This window comes from Megalopta genalis, chromosome 8 (genome assembly GCF_051020955.1).
Source record: "Megalopta genalis isolate 19385.01 chromosome 8, iyMegGena1_principal, whole genome shotgun sequence".
NCBI lineage: Eukaryota > Metazoa > Arthropoda > Insecta > Hymenoptera > Halictidae > Megalopta > Megalopta genalis.
In genome coordinates, this window is record NC_135020.1 from 20,322,478 (window position 1) to 20,342,430 (window position 19,953).

At 41.1% G+C, this 19,953-nt stretch overlaps 1 protein-coding gene and 1 non-coding gene across 2 annotated transcripts in view; both read left to right on the top strand.

Annotated features, from left to right (window-relative positions):
- nAChRalpha1 (nicotinic acetylcholine receptor alpha1) overlaps positions 1-19,953 on the top strand; it is a 327,417-nt gene that overhangs the window by 25,709 nt on the left and 281,755 nt on the right. The window lies entirely within an intron of this gene.
- Positions 10,400-10,521, top strand: LOC117224460 (U5 spliceosomal RNA). The gene has a single exon (XR_004491236.1). It is a non-coding gene; the product is annotated as a U5 spliceosomal RNA (small nuclear RNA).

The window sequence follows — 19,953 nt, forward strand, 5'->3', positions numbered from 1 at the left end:
CGGCGCAGAGGTGGGCGCGGCAACGCCCAGCGTGGCGCGTCGGTTTCAATCTCTCTCCGGTAATTGTAATTTATAACAAAACCGCGTGGGCTCGATCGCGAACAAAACCTGGAAGATCGCGGGGCTCCTCTATTGTTCGCTCGAGTGGCGGCGTGGTGCGGGAAGGGAGGTGCGGCGTCGAGAGGGCGAGGGAATAAGATTGCGGCCTCGCGCATCCGGGTAAGCGGAGCCTCGAAAACAAAATAGAGAGAAAAAAAATAAATAAAAGATTACGTTTCCATGAGTTCGAATGTGGAGGGCGGTAGAGGAAGGATCGGGGCGGCGGGGACGGGGGCGGACAAAGTATACGGAAAAAGAGAATTAAGCAGCGGTCCACCGATCTAGCGCTCGGCGTCCGCGCCAGAAGAAAAAGGTAGTTAACTCCGTAAAAAGCGGGCGCAGCCGTACAATAGCGTAGCCGGGAAATCGGCGAACAAACTCCGGGACTTTGGGGCATTGTGTTTCGAAAGGTTTCATTGCGAAAAACATCGGGACGGGACGCGGCGCGATTTTCGGGCGGTCACTGCCAGACCATGGCGGTTTTTTTGGGGAGAGTATAGGATAAAACGGAACAGCAATGTTTTTCTTAGACGAGATCGAGATAGACAGATATTTCAATTGTCATATGTTGCTAATTTTGGCGGTCGAATATTTCTTGGAACGTCTGTATGATATATTAACGGTTGTTCCTATTTCTTAACATTGCCATGAGCGGTAGGACAAATATTATTTCATATGGCAAACAACATACAATGTATTTTATTTTATCATATTTTAGAAATTAATTCGGTGCATTTTCATTGCATCGATTACAAAAACATTTTAATTTTAAACATGTTTCCACCATTTCGGCATTTCGAAGTCCTAGGCAACTTGATAAAGCAGATTACGTAATTTAAGAATGCTTGGATAAACACAACGATCTTTGATGAGGCATTCGATTATGAGAAGAATGATTTTGTTCATTTGCAAAAATGATTTCCAGTTTATTTAACAGACTTCGTCGCATTAGATTATCACGATTTAGAACATATATTTACAACAGCTCGGAAATATTACAATCGTTTTCAAGTACTATGTAATTGTAGCATTATTTGCGAATACAATGTAAGTCGGAAAAAAACAAGAAATTGTTAATACAAAATTCAGGGTCGACACTGGCTCGACGTAGAACCGCGCGGAGGGTGAAGAAACAAGAAACTATTCATTTAGTCTCAATTCAACGGATTATCTACATCCGTTAAAAGAACTCAAGTATTATACAGGGTGCCGCAAAATTATGTTACTTCCGGAAAATAAGAGGTTCCCGAGGTCATTTGAAGTAACGTTTTCCTTAGCGGAAATACAATCCGCGGCTCCGTTTACGAGTTGTTCACGAAAAACGCTGACCAATGAGAGGCGATCGAATCCCAGTTCCGCTCATTGGCTCGACCGCCTCGCGCCTGCTGATCTCGCCTCTCATTGGTCAGTGTTTTTCGTTAATGACTCGTTAACGAGGCCTCGGGGACATTGGGGCATTGTGTTTCGAAAGGTTTCATTGCGAAAAACATCGGGACGGGACGCGGCGCGATTTTCGGGCGGTCACTGCCAGTCCATGGCGGTTTTTTTGGGGAGAGTATAGGATAAAACGGAACAGCAATGTTTTTCTTAGACGAGATCGAGATAGATGAGATAGGGCCGAACGGTTCTCAAATCATTTCGTTATGAACCCTATGACCCGTGTTCGGGTTATTTTTGAAATTACAGTGTTTGAAAGATTTGCGGTGTCGGAAATGTCGATACTTTATTGACGTTTCGTCCATTTTTTGAACGTTGAATTTACACAATGAAATGTAAATATTACGGGTTTGTTGAATTATCTCGCGTGTGGGTGAAAACGGAATACCTGTTATAAAATATTAAAATTTTACCGAACGAGTTGTATTTTTTTTTTTTGAGATATAAAAATAACAATTGGGTGGAATGACAACGAAATGCACGCTGAAAATATCATCGAATTGTTTTCGGTCGAAAATCGTGGAAAATGCGATTTTCGACATTTGATAATCGTTTCTAGCTCATAGCAACCATAACCAATTTTGAATGCATAAAAAATGCATTGTTTAAATTTTCGTTATATGCTTAGGCGAAAAAGTTGAGAAATGCGATTTTTAAATTCTCGTTTGTCATTCCGCCCAATTGCAATGTTCGCAAAATTTTTTTAACGCATTGTCCAGAAAACTATGCCTTTTATCATTTCAAACAAACCCAAATCGTTTGATTCGATTTTGGAGAAGTTGTTCCGTTTCAAATGGCGTCCACATAGATATATTTGTCCACGACTGTATGTATAATACAATAAAGAAGAATAGAAATGCCTTTTAGTACACGTTTAATTTCTCTTGCAACTATTTGATTGTACAATTAAATTTGAATTACTATGTCATCAGCGAACATTAAAACGCTTTCTCTATCGTATTATCTATATTTTTCGATTTTATATAATATTTTTCACATGTTAGGACATATATTTATAATTCTTTTCTTTTTATATAAAGTAATTGTTCTCAATTCATGGAAATAAAAAGTTTCTACTTTTACAAGGTTTTAAATAGCTGTTCCGTTTCACCCTAATACTTGAACGAAGCGGATACTCCAATAATTGAGGAAAATCTTATTCTTCTTTTTAGCCACAGGTGTGTTCTAGAGCAGCGAACAGTCGGTACTTGTTGACAGTTCCATTCCGCCACCAATTAATTTAATTTCTAGTCTCTGATAAAACGAGCAAAACCGTAAACGTTATATTAAAACCTCGCAAAATATTCCGTATATTGTGAACACAAATAAAAGTAAACTATTAGAGAGATAATGTGAATTCAATTCACATTGTAAATAAAATCACTCAATCCTAATTGATTGGTAAAATAATCGATAGCATTATCTTCATTTTTATAAGACGAGCACCGTATGTCTACCGCTTTAGCTCCACGCTGTACTTTTCTTAACATACTGCTCCACTTCCTTACAGTCAAAGGACCACTTAAGACTGTTATTGAAGTCCCATGCTGTTCTTGCTGCTCGATTTTTTGTTATTGCACTTCAAAGTTAAGTGTTCCGTGTTACCCTACACTCCCGTTATTCTCAGACGACGCGACTCGTATTTTCGGATCGGGCGTATACGTTGTCGGCGGAAACTTTTTAGGAAAATATGACAGCCACGTTGTTCGATACGTGCTCCGCCATTAACGCTGTACTTAGCGACCAGGGGGAAACGTTCCAATTTTCGAATTGCCGTGTTTCCAACGGAATCGCTCGTATTTCGTGGACGTCGTTCGCCGGATACGCGACACTAGATCCCGCGATACGAACGAGCATCGTCAAACCCGACCTGAATGGGCAAGAACACTCCGGCAAATTAAAAAATATGGCACCGGTCCAGCGTGCTGGCACCGATTGCACACTTTCGACTTCTTCGCTTCCATTCGACGGGTTCACCCATCGGCCGAATAATCCTCGCGAAAATGTCCGCGAGTTTCCCGACGCGCGCCTAATTGCTGCGACACTCGTCTTCTGTTCCGAACGTAAATACTCGCCATGCCGATACGACGGTCATCTTCTGTCGCGAATGGTACCTCGTATTTAACGGGTTGACAGTCCTGCAATTGGCTGTTAGAATAATTTGTCGAAACTTAACGCATTGCTGACCGCGGGATTTTTATAGAAATCGACGCGTGTCGCCGGCGATTTTTCCTAAGAGTGAATTAGAAAGAATCAACGTGCAATTTGAACAACTTTTTTACGATGTAAGATATTTATTTGAAACTTTGTGCATACAAAAGTGTTATTGTGTGTACGCAAAAGTGTTCGTACACATTTTAGAGCGCAATAACTTTTTTAAAACTGGACTAAGTGACTTGAATTTGTTTTAGATGATAGCGGGACTAGTGTACCAGACGGTGACCAAAATGATTTTTAAAAATTTTGTTATTACTTGGAATGAAAAGAAGAAATAAAAGACTCTCGTTCTTTAACTTTTTTTATCTGAGCCTATAACGAAAATTTATACACGGTAACTTATACACATGCTGAAAATTTTATCGAAATCAATTGACGTTGTTACGAGTTACAACAAATTAAAGATGGCAAAAATTGCAATTTTATCATGATTTTGACCAAAAACTGGAATAAATCTGCAGCTTTTTAAATCTTTCAACGCCTGTAGCTCGACTCTGGCTCTTTTCAGCACGCATATAAGTTATCGAGATTTATGAAGGGCATTTTATAAATTTTTGTTATATTAAAAAACGAGAGTTTCTTATTTTTTTATGTCAAGGTTATGATGCATAAAAAATATTTCGAGCAAAAGTTGTTTAATACAAAGAGAAGCATACGCGGCAACAATTAATTTTTGGCTATTTTCCTTTGTTGCGTAAGCGATAATGCTGGAAGTAGAAGGAACTTTTGTGCTAACGGAATGAACACCGACTGTGACGTTCCTATTTGATATCTTGTTCTATTAAATTGTGTTATTGGAACAGGGAAAAGTAATGAGAAACTTTGCGCTCTTGTTTTGAAAGTCGAAGTTGAATAAAATTTAATATTCATGATCTGAGCAAATTGTTAATGTATCATATCGGTACGATATCTTCCTTTACTTCCCGTAATCGAGGCCATTAAAACGATTCAAGCCCGACGATTAAACATATCGAAGGAGCAGTCCATTAAATGTAAAGTATTCAGAAAATTCTAAAAGCAGACGAGCAGTATTTGCTCGATTCATGGTCAGTTTTTTTTACACAATTCCTATAAAAACGATACGAAAATGCAGGCGAACTTCGTCGAATGCTCCGTTTTATGAATGTTTAATTTAAAAAATTTCGTACAGTTATTTTTTTATGTCGGTGGACCACTCTTCTGACCAGCTCTTTTTGATTTTGTTTCCATCGATTATTTCCGCGTGATAGATTATACCGAAGTTCATACATTATGAAATGTCTAAATATTTGATTCTATCCAGAGCTAGGTAATATTTATCGAGAAAATATTTAAAATACTATTTTGAATAATAGATTCTTCGCAATTCAAACAAAATAGAATTTCAAATAGGACATACGAGAGAGATTTCAATAAATAAAATATATTATTTTGATAACCCACAACATTAAATAAAATAATTCATTTCGGTAATCTGAAGCTAAAGCATGAAAATAAATATTTTATTCTGATAATCTAAAACATAAAATAAAATATTTTTCATTTAATAACATAAAGCAAATTGTGAAACTTATCAACGTAACACAAAACAAAATAACGTAAGAAATCATAATATTTGCAAATTAAATTTGTTGAAATATTATTATATTATTATTATAATATTATTATATTATTATTATATTATTATTATATTATTATTATATTATTATATTTTGAAATATTATTTTAACAGTTTTTTGCAACGAATAAAATATTTTATTTTCAAAAATACCTGCACGGTCTAAAATAAAATATCTACTTACTGTATCCACTTAGGATACTATTTTAACCAGCTCTGATTGTATCAATGCATTGTATTCACCGACAACATTATTTCGAAAACATCGGAGGCACAACGACGAATTTTATAAATTTAAACGTTGAATAGTACAACCTGGAGTTTCTAAAATATTTTCAAGTTCCAGGTATTTCTCAATTCATCTGCACGAGGAAAATGTGAACGAACCATAGCCAAAAAGGACAATATGATGGCTCTGCGAAGATTTAACCGCTCGTAACGAACCGGAATCATCCAAAGGGATAAGAAAGCGACGTAGTTCTAATGAACTATAGAAACGAGGATTCACGGGATAGTTTGCCGTGTCTCTTTTCATCAAATCTTGCTTCTCGTCTGCTTCCACTTCATATCGGTGCATGTGCAAATCGTCGGCCGATCTAAACGATGCACACTACCGTCCAAAAGTGTCTGGACACTCGCGCGATTGCAGATATTGATGAAATATCTTGTAAATTATACGGATGCGGAGGTCTCATATTTTAGTGAAATTTAAATGAAGAAAATCAATATGAAAGGAGTAATTTATGTGCGAAGCATTTTTTTGTAGGAGCTTTAGTTGTTATGATCTCGAGGGATACAGATACAAATTTAAACATATTCATTAACAAAGTCAGCGTAAATATGTTAACAAAAGTATTATCAAACGTCAATAATGTTGTATCTGTGTCCCTCGATATTATAAAAACTAAAGCCTCTACAAAAAACTGCTTCACACAGAAAATTACTCTTCTTTTTACGTAGAATTTCTAGAATAAATTCTACTAAAAAGATTCCAGAGTTAAAAGGATACCATGACATTCACGCGTCCTCTACTCCTCCACTCATCACAAAATTATTATCACCATATTATGTGCTCTTTGAAGTCGAGCAACCATTTTTCTGTAACCATTTTTTCTATTATTCAAGACAAACGAGTTATTCGGGTGTCCTGTTTGAAATGCCTCACCCTGCATACTCGGATTAAAAAATTTATTGGATCGTTTTCTATGAAAGAGCTTTACGATTTCAACAACTTTAAAATAGAAAGAATAAAATCGCTGATTTTGATCAGATCGGTAGTACGATGTATCCAATTTTCCAGGATAAATGTATCTTTCCCATCGTATCTCGAATATAACAAATTGCGTCTGGCTTCAAGTATCTCGGAGGAATTCGTTTGTAGTCAATTAATCAGCGGAACGGAGGGATCAGTTGACGCGATAACAAAGGATAATAAGGGCTCCACGGGAAAATCGGATGCGCGATCGTCAAGGAAGATTCGCCACCGTCGCGGGAAGCACAGCGAAACGATAGTAGAATAAAACAGACACGCCGTTCCCTTCACGGCATTCTGTACTCCGCGAGTAACGATCACGGAAAGCACGGATCCTCGAATGATTTCAGCGCGATTCCGTGCTTCGATTCCCACGGCCGTTCTTCGAACCAGAGTGGGACACGCACAAGTGGAAAGAGATCTACATACATCTTCGCAGCTTTGGCTTTCCTTGCCGACCTTCGCGTCGCACACGCGCGCGTTTTAATGGTCTCCGCATTCATATTCATTCTTCCTTTCTTTCAGCGGGGAAAGCGCGGTGTCTTTTTCGAGCGTGCACACGCGTCGCTGGTTCTTTCCTTTGATTTTCCGCAGCGATCCGCGGCGGATACCGATCGGGACTCGCATTAATTTTCGGGAATATCATTGTCCGCTGGCCCGAGCGAGACTCTGCTGCTTTGCATAGCGCGAGCGAGTGCACCGCAAAACAGCGTGTGCGATGGGGCAAATCGGATCCACGGATTCAGCGTATCGGTGTGGAGAGGAGTACGCGAAATGCGACGCACGGTGCACCGAACCAGGGACAAAACTCGAAAAACATACTGATTCATAATTGTTTCGAAACTGTGTTAATGCTGAGGTTAAAAATACCTGTTATGAAACAGGTATTTGTTCGATTGTTGCGCCACCGTTGAGATGGATGGAGCATATGAAAGTGAACATAAAAATTTTACCCATATTTATTGACATTGTTCTTCATAGATTCACTCACGCAAATACTGTTACGTAGAAATCAGTTGTAAAGATATCTTTAGACGAATACGGGAGTTTTTAAGCAAGAACATACTGTTGAAAATTGTGTACTTCAATTTTTCCGATTTATGGAACACTGGGACATAGGTCGAGAAATAATTAGTTTAGAGGTTATGATTACTGTCCCGAACGCCCGTAAGATCGCATCGCTGCGCGCAGCGGCGCGGCGCTGCGGGGCAAGCAGTATAAAATGGGACACACGAGCGTGGGAAACGCCGCTGAATCGCACGTCTCCTGCTCCCACCGACTGTTTTATCGACGAAATCTGAATAAATGGTCTGATTCGGGGCTCCGAACCGCGAAAAGTGAAAAACAACGCGTCCCAGGTCCCCGGGATACATCATTTCTCGCAGAGCTGATGCGTCACGGTGAACGATAGCGATCTTGCGGAGCAGTGGTTTTGCCTGCAAGCCTAAAGCGCAGGATTATCGACCGCGAGCGCATAGTTTCGAGGCGATCTCTGTTCAGCGCCGCATCATCCTGATAAGCAAACCCTGTAGGGCTGTTGTTATTAACCTATAGACTGCCGGTATGATGCCACATGGAGTCGCTAATATTACCAATATTGTATCATTTTTTGTAGAATAAGTAACCCTCTTTCATCTGCCTCGATTTGTGAGAAATGATATTTAGGAAATCTAATTACAGTAACCCATAAAAGTATTCGTACACCTTTTAAAACGCAATAATTTTTTCCAAACTGAAACTGAATGACTTGAATTTTTTTTAGATGACAGAGGGACTAGTCTACACCTCATTTTTTAACCTTTTTTATCAAAAGAATTTATTTATACAATATTATCTTTCAGACGTACGTTTAAAAATTGCTCTCTCTCTCTCTCTCTCTCTCTCTCTCTCTATATATATATATATATATATATATATATATATATATATATAACGAACGTAACCATACTCTTTCGTAACCATAATTTTATAATTTTGATAATATACTTGACACTAAATTAGGAAGAATTTACTTTCTATTATTGATAATGATTATTCACCTCACAGAAAAGAAATTATCGAATCATTAGCGAATATTACAGACGACAATATTTCAAGCTTTCTTTTTCACAACATTCCCGTTGCTTCTCGGATAAATAATTATGTATTTCACACTCTTTAGAGAGTGTGAAGAGAATCACACTCAGATAAAATTTTTCGTTGGCAACAAGATCGAAAAACGGCCAACTTTTACCGGCTTCCTTTGATCGTGCATTACTGTACGAGGGTTAATGAATCACACGCGGTTGCTGGCTAGCGAGAATGAAAAACTCGTTTAGCGGATGGCCGCATCCGTTGGTCCTTGAGAAAAACCATTCGCGGAGTAAGAAATTTATCGATGAAAGTAAGTCGTGCCACTGGGGCGTCGTAAATACCGTGGCACTCCCGTCACTTCTCTGGGACTCTCTGTAGACGCGTTACCCGCCGGGATCGTTCATAATTCACATCCGATTTGAACAAAGTTTTCGAACTAGCGCGATTTGCTTAATACACTGCCGCCCTCCTTTTCACTGTCTATTCTAGCCCCTTTTGCCCCCATTCCCCTCTGGATTCGTCACCCCCCTCGGGTTTTCCGGCGTTTGCTCTCTTCGATCGTTCGACGTGCTTGCGTCTCTGCGGTTCATTTGCTACCGCAAGCAAACTTTTTCGTTCCATTACCCGTCTCGCTGGCCTTCGTCGTCGCGCGGTCGTGATCCAGGATTTTCGGGGTACCGATCGGATTGTCTCTCGTGTCAAATCGTGCAAAGTGTCTGGAAGAATTAAACGATTCCATCGTTCGAGACACCCCCCCCCCCCCCCCTCTTGTCTGCGGGCAAAGAAAACACACGGAGTGAATGTACAAAATGTTTCAGCATAGCTGAAAGAAACTTGCGAGTAACAGAAATATGGAAATTCTAGAACCACCGAATGGGTCAAAATGTGTTATCTTTGTTTTATTCCACGACAATTATAAAAGAAATACATTTTTACTGATTTGTGTAATCAATCCTGCTATATATGAATTGATTTAGATTGGACAGTTTCAATCTGAAATACATACATGCGTATATGTATGTTAATATAATATGAATATGCAATGTAAATATGCCTATATTTCCAAATAAATTTACATATTTAATATTCCTATGTTATTAGATTTGAATACATCTGTATATTCCTATATTTTTATATTGTATTTGTACATATTTACATTTTCATATTTCTATACTTTTATATTAAATATTTCTATATTATTACATTTCGATATTTCTATACATTTTCATGTTTCACGGTGTTTCATAAAACATGACTAGTGTACAGAATACAATGTACAGAAATGAAAAAGGAAGTTCAAGTAAATCTTTCTCGATTGTTTATAACCTTCTTTGTGCAACTTAAATCATATATATTTTCGTTTGCAATTTATAATTTTCATTCTGCTATTTTTGTAACTAATTATACAGAGTGGTGGAATAACTGTGTCCACGGTGAACATTTTTATTCGTAATGATACGAGAAAATGTTATGTACAAAATTTTCACGATATAAATAACATCATATTGAACATTACACCAAATTTTTTGCATCCGAATATGAGCTTATTTGAATCATGCAAATTGTCAACATAAAATTTTGCATATTTAAATTTAAATAATGCAAATATTCAAAGTGGATATAGAGAAAACACAGAAAGTTTCTTCTCCGCTAGATGGCGAAAGTTTCTCGCTGCTAAAACTGAGAGTAAAGGGTTATATCTACCCAATGAAATGACTATTTCATTACACTGGTTTCCCTTCAAGACACGTATAAATCTTTCGCCTTTTACTAAAGATTTCCGTGGAGGGGAACGATTGATGTGTCTACTATAACTATTTTTCGTAGTACCTAACGCAAGTTAGGTCATTATTCAATGAAAACAAACTATTTTCAGCCTCGAACTATTCGAGTTATGTAGATAAATATTTATCTAAGACAATTTATCCGAATGAAGTATTATTTTTAGTCGAATATTTTATTCGTGCAAATTTTATTTACTAGACTTTTATTGTTAAGAATCCAATGTATAGCAATGTCGCAATCTATCGATTATTAATCATCTAAAGATTATGGTAGGAGAAACGGTAACTGTTGCTCGCGCGTTTTGTGTAAAACAAATGATACTCTCCGCCTGTGACTCGCTCTCAGTCTGTAAGCGTGCGTCAAGAATATAGCACATGATAAAGATTCTTTATCACTTAACATCATCTTTCATTCCACTGAATATTTAACACTTATTTATCTCTTATCCAGCCAGCATCCGAATAAAATGTTGCTCAACTCGGAATTAGACTCAGCGAAACACCAGAAATTGCGAAACCGAATAGAAACTCAAGAATTTGTGAAACGGTAAAGAATGTTTGTTAAGATTCAAATATATGAGGCGTTTATTTTGAAAGTGACATAAGTCACTTTGTTATTAAATCGATATATTTAAGGGTTTCCGTTTTAACACGTTTAAAAATATGGATGCTAACTTTCGAGAAGATTTACTTGTATTTGTTATCTCAGGATACTGATATTTTTCTCAGTATAAATAATTTCGTATAAACATTAAAAAATCACCACTTTTCATTACGGTAAAGTGACTTGTGCCGCTTTCAAAATAAACGGCTCATATATCGTTAACTAAAAAATTTAACCTCTTGACATACAATGATCGGAGTCGGCATTCATTTCATGTGCCACTGTAGTCTTTGACGAGCTTAACTCGTCAATAGTTGTTTTCGACGGACGCCGTGCAAGTATACTATTAGATTACTCAGTTGCTTCACTCGTGCGTCGATTCTGGTTTGTTTACAATGTTCGAGATGCCCCACCCTCCCACCTTCTCGACAGTACCGATAACAAAAAGATGCGCCCACAAATCAGTAACCCAAATTTTAAAATAAAACATTCACTTTCTCAGCTTGCACATAACTGTTCAGTTGTGCCAAATTAAATAGTACTTTTCGAACGCATCAAATTCCGTTTTACTTGTACGTCAAGATGTGAAATTCATTTCAACGAGACATTCTTCGTACTCAACTTTGCCAGCGTCCTCTCTGTCTGCTGTGTCGGAGTTACGGCGAGCAAGAGTGGGGAGGACCGCTGATATGTATTGGTAGGATATCGGTGTGAATCAGAAATGACTCGACAGTGCTGGAGGCCGCGCTTCAGTAGTCGGAGGATTAATATTGTCGCAAGTGAGCGAAACAGGATTTACGGCCCCGCTGAACTCGGCAGACGAATTTACAATATTCGAGGAGGCATCGGTTCGATTGAATGCGACCTTGTCATTCTCGCGGAGCGAACTGGTCGCGATTACTGTTCGACAGTTTCAAACTATTTCTGCTAAGCCGTTCCACTTACCTATGTGTCCATGGAATTATTTGATGTCGCGCGCCGTGTCGGCCCCTGTGCCGGGCCCACCCTGTATAAACGATTTTCTTGCAGCGCGTGCCTGGAAGTTACCCAGGTGACTCGAATTAGGTCACCGGAAGTAGGTGGAGAAGTATCAAACTCGAAAATACGTTCGCGTTCCTCGGAGATTAAACGAATGGAGTTTGTTCGCGGAACAGTTGAAGCGTTATTATTTATGTTAACGCCCGTAATTAATGGATCCCCGGAATGGTATCGCGCGGCTGGCACAGATACCTGGCAACTTACAATTCTGAATTAATGGGAATGAAATTATTCGTTTCGCCGATGTCACGCCCCTTATTAAACCAACGGCAATCGGGTTACGCGTGTAGAACCGCGTTCGAAATATACGACCTCGTTGCCACCGCATCCTGCGCCCGCGGTGACTATTTTCGGATCCTTCCTCAGAAGGCACAGCCGTGTCCTTGTTATCGGGTAAATCGAATAATTTGTCAACATCCGAGGAACCGATTAATCGTAATCAACTATCCGGTTCTGACACTAAACTAAATAGAAGACATGGTCTCGCGCGCGCGTCCCGGTACTAACAAGCAATCCACATCTGTGCCTCGTGTCGGTTTGACACACTTTACCCAGCTGACTAAAAAATACCAGCTCGAATGAAAAGCTCTCGCGTTCATATCTCATTAGGTATCGCTGTGTCGTTTGTATAAAAAGAGCTGTGTTTTTATCAGTAATACGATCTTCGTTCATTCCCATTTCTCTGTCTCTGCTAATGATGGATAAATATTGCTGTTTACCTCGAAAATTTGTTGTCCGATTCAGTATTGCACATAGTTTTATCATTCGTGGATCTTTCTTTTCCAATAATAAAGAGTTCGCAAATTCAACTATTCCGATATCCATTCTATCGATTTTTCAGCGTTGCGTTCGTTTTGAAATTATAGGCTAATTTAAGCTGAACGGATGAAACGTCGACAAGGAGTTGATCATCTAAAACCTATTGGTAGTAAAATTATACATATATAGTATAATTAAATAGGATATAAAAAATAGAATAACACTAGTCTTGCAATTGATTTTGCAAAAGGGCATCGAGCATATTTCTGCTTGTAATATTGTTTTCAGTAACTTTATTAATATTTGCATATCGAGAGAAAAGATTCCTGGCACAATGGTATTTGGTATAGTTGTGCACTAATCACAGTTCAATTAAAACGAACGTAACTTTTAATTGAATTGAATTGAATTGCTTTTAATTCTTCTAATATTTTAAACTTGACCTACTCATTCAAATCGTTTGTGCATAAAGTTTGCAATCCAATTCTAATCTTTCCATGCAAAATAAGAATTGTCTACGCCAATAGCAGGATTCAATTACACGTTTGTTCTCCATTACACAATTTCAATAAGTTGGAATTAATACACCAACATTCTTAGTTTCTTTTAATCTCTTCATTGTTCGATGTTTTATCTGTTCATTCTTGCAATCAATGTATAAAATCTGTAGTCAAGTGATACATTTACTCGTACAGTGTCCTCACGCTTAAATAAAAATTATGTCTCAGTCTAAGGGATGATCGCTTGTCTTCACAGTCAAATAAAATCAATTTAACATTTTCGTAACGAACGGCACTTTGTCGCGAAATATTTTGTCCAGTATCAAAAAACATATACGTTGGCCGTAAAAAACAGTTTAACTTTTTTCCAATTGGACCATTTCAGCGAGCGTTTTTGATTATAAATAAGAAATCGGGGCGAACTTCGATCGCGTTGCTGCTAAATAACCAAATTTAACGAGAATGAAAAAAAAAACACTAATAAATCAGTATATCATTTCAAAAAGTTCCATCGAGCTGTAGAGGGTCAAGGGATCGCCGATACAATTTCATTTCCTAAACGATCGACGTAGCTCCGAGAACGTTCCCCGCGTATGAATTTATCGGCCACGTTGACGATCCACATTTTTCCCGTGACATTTTTTTCGAACGGTAAATCGTTCACCTGGCCGGAATGCTGGCGCGATTCACCCTGAACCAATCGCGCGGGCGGCTGCAGCACTCGATTTTTTAACGAGTACGTTCGTCGGGCCTTCTAATTAAATTCCACGGACGGGAGAAGCAACAGTGGTAGTAGGGGCCGACTGCATTCCTTCCCTCGTTTCGCGGTACAATCTCATTTATTTCTTCGTGACGATCCGCGCACTCGGCGAGTTAGCTTCGCGGACGCATGCGGACGATCAAACGCGTCCCGCCGCTGAAATTTCCGCATGGCGATACACCCGTGATCAAAAACAATAGGCTTGGTGTGCGAGCGCGCCCGTGACCGTGTGCGTGCGCGAGAGGGAGCGCGCCGGATAATTAATTATCGAAATCGTGTATCCGGGGTATTCGTGTCGGGGCAGGTCGACGCTTTATTCGCCGTAAAGTTTGACTCACTTAACCGTTATCCGGTGGATAATTTTAATTCACAGGCGGAGAGCCCTGTTATATCTCGGAGCCCACGATCCACAGCCAGCATGGCGGACGATGGCAGCGGCCGCTGCTCCGTCGCTGCTCCTGCGCAAGGAATATTAACGGGTCGCTGACAAGGGGTGGAATATTTGTAAAACTATGCGTAGCCGGAGGGGTGTTCGATGGGGCAGGGGGCATGCCAGCGTGCGGCTAGAAATATGACGAGCTTCCGCGGGAAATACCCTAGGGAGCAGCAGTCGCGGTGAGCCGACTGAACGCGCTTTAAACTATAAACACGCGTAGTCGGCGCATATTTACCGGCGAGCCTCTCGCGCACCGCGCTTCGCCCGAATACCTTACGGGGACGTTCTTTTCCATGGAATTCGCTGGAGTTCGACTACCAAACGGTATTCTCCGGGAACACTCCACGCGAACCGCTCGCGCACCCGTCGGAAGCAGCCTTGTGTCGCGAGGGAGTCACCGGCGCCACGTACGAGGTCTGTTCGGAAAGTAATCTTTCTCTGCGGTACATCAGGCGAAAGGTTTAATCTCTCTCTGTAGTAACCACGTCCCCTTCAATACACTCTCATTGGGATACCGCAATCTTCATCCAGCGAACCTTCACCTTGCGGAAGCGCTTTTCTTCTACAGAGTGTCTCAAAATTATGGTACTTCAAGGAAGTGAGGGGTTCCTGAGGTTATTTGAAGTAACTTTTTTCTTTACAAAAATTTTCTCCGAGGCATCGTTAACGAGTTATTAACCTTTTAGGTACGGCTGAATCCTGCGCGAGGCTATTTCTCTGGACGGCAGAGTCTGATGTGTACTGTACAGAGTCTGATACTGTATATACAGGGTGTCCCAAAAATGTCTCGCAATCCGAAAGTTGCTCAGGCCATTTGAAGCAACTTTTTCCTTTACAAAAATTTTCTCCGAGGCACCGTTAACGAGTTATTAACGAAAAACAGTGACCAATGAGAGGCGAGCTCAGCTGGCGCGAGGCGATCGAGCCAATGAGCGGAACTGGGCTTCGCGCGCTGGTTGGCTGGGCCGCATCGCGTCAGCCGTACTCGATTCTTATTGGTCACTGTTTTTCGTTAATAACTCGTTAACGGTGCCTCGGAGAAAATTTTCGTAAAGGAAGAAGTTGCTTCAAATGCTCCGAGGAGCCCGCCACTTCCGGATTGCGAGACATTTTTGGGACACCCTGTAGACTGTTGTAAATCGATGTGAAGACAAAAGAAGTGTGAAACAATGCATATGTAGACGATTATTTGATTCAAACGATGAGCGAGTGAGCTACTAGAGCAAGCCACTATAGTGTCGCGTCGTTCTGAAAGATGACATCCGCGAAAGCCACTATAGTGGCGCGTCGTGCCTAAAAGGTTAACGAAAAACACTGGCCAATGAGAAGCGAACTTGGCTAACGCGAGGCGGCCGAGGTCGCCTCTCTCATTGGTCAGTGCGATCGCCAGTACGATTAACTAAAATATTGCTTTATTGAGTTTGATGGTGGCGAGGAAATGACTTCACACTGAATATAATATTAACAAGAACACCATACATATATTTTGATCTAGACGACTATGTGGTATGTACTGTTTGACGGGTGAATCGTTTCATCGATAATGTCCTAACCTACACCATTTGGCCGGCATTGATTTCGCCGACAGTATTATTTAACCCTCATAGTGAAATCGCCGACAATGTTTTCATCGACCTCCTTTCACCGACATTGACTTTATGTTTTACCTGTCAATGATAGTCATTCAGCACGATTGGCAGGTAAACATAAAGTCAATGTCGATGAAACGAGTCTCGATGAAAACATTGTCGGTAATTTAACCATGTCGGTTATTTAATATCGTCGGCGAAATCAATGAAGAATGATGTATAGAGTACATAACCATATATCGCGGTTAATGGGTGACGCGCTGTACGAAGTTGCGATAGGAAATCCTGGTGTATCAGGTCTGACCGCGTCGAAAAATACAAAACAACGATGAAACAGAAGAAGCCGGTAACGATGAAGAAAACAATGTAATTCTCAATTATTTCGCGTGTTTTATTATTTGGCGCGTTGTACGAAGAATCGCGTTATACGAAAATAGTAATCGCAATACTTTTGACATGTTATATAGGAACTCGCATTGTAAGAATTCACGATACAGGGGATTTTACTGTACTGTATGAAAGATGTAAAAAGATTGAATGTACGGTCCCGAAAGGACACATGCCGCCGTCCCCATAAACGACCAGCGGCCAAGGGTCCGAAATCGGTCGCCCCCTTGGGCCATCGGGACCGTCACCAGGCCGAGGGCCATAAATCCGCGGCGGGCCATTCGGGCCCACGTCGTCATGCTGCCTCGGGGTAACGTCTCGCTCCGGGATTCTCAGCCGTTTTCGGCATTTTTTGGGAGTTTCCCAACATTGACTTGAGGGCGGGCTTGCGTCCTCCGCCGAGGAGGGGATTTTCGAGAAGATTCTCCTCCCTCAAGTCAATCAGCGAATGGAGATGACGTTTCCCCCAAACGGGGCCTTATCGAGGCATTCCGCGAGGCGATAAAAGGACGATACTCCGAAGCAGCAGGATAGAGACAAGCCAGAGACACGATAGAGACAAGAAAGAGACACGAGAGAGACACGAGAGGGACACAAAATAAGACACGACATAAGACGCGACTTCAGAATTTTCGAGCGAGCTATCGATAAACGGCTATCGGCCAAATATTGTTCGACCGACCGATTCCTACAACCACGGATCCGTTGAAAGAGTCGCCCAATGTTAAATCGGCCGGCGACAAGTGCGGGATAGAAAATTGTTCAATAAATTTTGTTATTTGAACCAAACGAGTTATTAACACATTGCGGACGGGGCTCTGCGCGTTCAACACGCCCTCAAAGACCGCACATTTTCGAACGCTCCAAAAACATGCTTGGCAAGTAACAGGAAGCGGATACGCACATTTCTAATTTGCATTTAGTATTCTTAAATAATACTATATACACATAGTTTATATATCTGTTTATTATATAAGATTTTTTACATTTTAACTATTATTTATTATACAAATTTGAATATTGATTTAGAGTGGCTATAATGACTGATCATTTCTACATGCTTGGAATGATTCATTTGTTTCGCTAAAATTACTTAGGAATGCGGGAGGCTTCGTTACCATGGTTACGTAACAGAAATATTTGCGGCTGGTTGCTTGTTGCCGATTAAATAAAAAAAACATGAAAACGAGATATCTCGTGACCCGTCCGCGACGTTCAATTTGCTAAAAACGAGATATCTCGTGAGCCGTCCGCAATGTGTTAATATCCTCGGCACGAGAAACTACATTGAATATGATGCGTGCGGTCCACGGGATACAAGAAGAACGTACGATGTGTTTGAAGCTTGAAAGGAGAGCGTTCCTCGCCCTCTGTCTAAGATGTCTCGAAGCATACCTAAATCGTCGAGGTGTGATTTTATCGGTGTAGATGGGCAGGAGATAGGCGAACTTTTAAGAAGAGAATTTGGGCAGGTGGCGAGCGGTGTTTGGACATGGTGAAATACATAAACTATTTGGGACTGCGGGGATGCATGGGAACCGAGAGCTTTGATTAATGTCTAGACTCTAGACCCTGGTCGCTTTGACACTCTCTGGGTCATCAGTGCACTCTGCTCTTCAATGGATTCATGACTTGGCCTGATCTCCACGGGTGATCGAAAACCCGAGTTCGGTGTCGTAAATATCTTAAGCTACACTGCGTCCAGTCACTCGAACACGATCAAGGTCTTCGCCTGTTCCTGCCGGCGCAGGCCTACCAGATCGTGAATTACTATGCATCGAACTTGAACCGTCTTTAACCTCTTAACTGTGGACGATATGTGTACATGTCGTAAGGTAATGGCAATTTTGCATCTTACAACGAACATACTTCTCCTACGATTTCGGTTAAAATACTTGTGAAAGCATTGATAAATTTTTATAAACTTTTTTTATAAATTTCGCACATTTCAGAATTATTCTAGAACAACTTGCCGAAAGAAACTGCACCCGGTGTGATCGATAAAAACGGATGCAAAATTGATCTTAAAAATAGACACTGTCCAAGTGTTCAACAAAATATGGTAAAAATTTGTTGCTCCACGCGTTGCCCACGAGTTCAGAGATTAAAACACCTGCGTGTCATTCTGAACGGAAAGTTAGCACGACTTTTTCGTCGATAGTACGCGCAGGTGTAAAGACATGTTCAAAAGAAGGAGGACATTCTCTGGACAGACTCGGTACGTAGCTAGCCGAAGAAACGTGTTCCGCAGAAGTTCCGTGGCCGTGTCGCGCGGCCGGAAATTCTGGCGAGGCTGACGGAGGACGCGGAGGGAAGAATACGAAATTTCCGGGACGAACCTCGGCCCGATGACAGAAAGTTTTCTCGAAGGACAATACAGCCTGGATATTTGCGAAACTCGAAGATATTCAGGACGAAGTGGCACGCGGGGCAGTGCCCATCGGGACCACCCATAATTTAACAGCGATCCGAAGTTTCTCGCTGGCACTCTGCTCCAGCCCGCTCCAGTCCGCTTCGGAGGAATACATGTTCGACGCAGCGGTATTCCTCTTTAACCCCCTTGACACGTTTCCGGCCGAGGATTCGAGGCGGTGTGCGACGGCCACTCTCGTCGCGGCATCCGGCCCGGCCCGACCCGACCCGGTCCGCCAGCTCCCGGGTTCCCTATTCTCGGATTTTTACTCCGGGATAAATTCTGCGGTTTCCCCTGGCAAGATTCTACTTACAAAAGCAGTACCAGGCTACGCTCCCTTTGACAAACTTCCAATCCAATCGACAAACGAATCGATCGGGCCGCCGTCGCCTCCGCCGCACCCGTCCGACTGGTTTTCCCGGGGATATTCAATGGCCCCGCCTCGATTCAGTCGGTCTCCTCGTTTTCTTTCCGCGTCTCCTCGAGGCCGCATTCAACCGACACAATACTTTGCCAAAGTAAACTTCGGCCCGTTCTTACTGCGTGTAATTTCGAATCTAATTACTGGCTACATTTCCTCGGGTCCGTTCTCCTTCAATTGAAAGCGTCCGCGGCCACAGAGACCTGTGCCCAGTAGCCATTCGAAGCCCTTGGGGGGGCAGGGAGCAATGGACGTAGGGGGGGGGGGGATGTGGAGAATTCAATGCTCGCTACACTGTTTCACGATTGTCTACACAAAGTAGATTTTCGTGATCGGTTGGTCGCGTGCCCATAATGGCACGCTTTTATCCAGTCGATGGCCACGCGAATCGATTTAGTTGTACCTTTCCTTCGCGTCCATTGTCGTGTCTGCACCAATACAACCTTTCTGCCGGAATTGAACTCGAAATTCTATCGTATGTGCACACCTTGACTGCCACGCTAATTTTCTCGTTTGTGTCATAATTTCCTCGCAATAAGGATTTTCCTAACTTGAAAATACGATGGTGAAATATTAACTGGTTGACG